This window comes from Hipposideros armiger, unplaced genomic scaffold (genome assembly GCF_001890085.2).
Source record: "Hipposideros armiger isolate ML-2016 unplaced genomic scaffold, ASM189008v1 scaffold_10, whole genome shotgun sequence".
In the NCBI taxonomy this organism is placed as follows: domain Eukaryota; kingdom Metazoa; phylum Chordata; class Mammalia; order Chiroptera; family Hipposideridae; genus Hipposideros; species Hipposideros armiger.
In genome coordinates this window covers 102812-103911 of record NW_017731360.1, presented here as the reverse complement: position 1 = coordinate 103911, position 1100 = coordinate 102812, and positions in this window count along the sequence as shown.

The following is a 1100-nucleotide window of genomic DNA, read 5'->3' as shown; positions in this document are numbered from 1 at the left end:
TACAGGATGATTTTCTCTGTTGACTAAGTGTCCTGGACCCCACATACTGATGGCCAGCTCTGCTTCCTGGGACTATTTCTGGCTCTTCCTAGCATCTCATGGGTATTTGCATATGTGCAGCATGGGGGCTGCTTAGGCCAGGCCCTTTATCTTTCTCTCCACCTCCCACCCCTTAACCCTCTGCAGCCTTGGGGAAGAAGTGCTAGGTCACCCCTTTTGGCTGCACCTGTCTCACCATCTCCACTTGTTTCTTCTCTCCCCTTGACAGTTCCAGGGCCAACATGTACAGTTTGGCAGGTTGGGCACTGCACAAATTCATATGGAGCCATTCACACTAGCTAGGACGTGAGTGGTGCCTCCTAGGCACCTGTAAAACCTGCCAACTGTACACAGCTTCCCTGGCCATCTTATGGCCATGGATAGGAAAGCTGCCTTTTTCACTGCCTGCCCTGGCCCAGCCCAGCCTAGACTGGGATTTCTTCCACTGCTTGGGTGTTCTAGTATGGCCCAAAAGTGACTTACCCTCGGCTTTGATCAGGAAGTATCTCCATGATGGGCCATCTCCCAGAGATCCTTTGGGATTCAGTTTATGAAAGCGAAATATGACTGGCAACTTTTCAGTTCTCATCTGTAAAACAAACCAAAGCTCAACAGACCGGGGTCACTGACTCCCACACTGCTAGGCTGCTGGTGCATATGCTTTCGTGGGCCGACTGTTAAGATGGGTCTGCCATGGAATTAGGGTAAAGGCCTCAGGGCTAGACTTAGAGCTGTCACCAAGTAGGAAATCATGAGGTCACCACAGACTGGATGCCTGGGTCAGGTCCCAAACCCTGATGCCTCCAAGGGCCAGGCAGGAAACGAAATGAGCAAAGAGGACTATGCAGGGTCTTCCGTGAGATGGAGAGCACGTACTCTGTCGTCTGCCTTTGTTGCCACTGTGTGGGAATGTGGGCTGGTGTTGCCAGATATTCCGCCCCATTTTCCAAGAGAACCTGGAAATCTGGACTTTTAAATGTTGGCAACTATTTCGAATTGAGAAAACACTGTGCAGGCCAAATAAAACACATCTTGTAGCTAACTCTGGCCCTTGAGTCTCC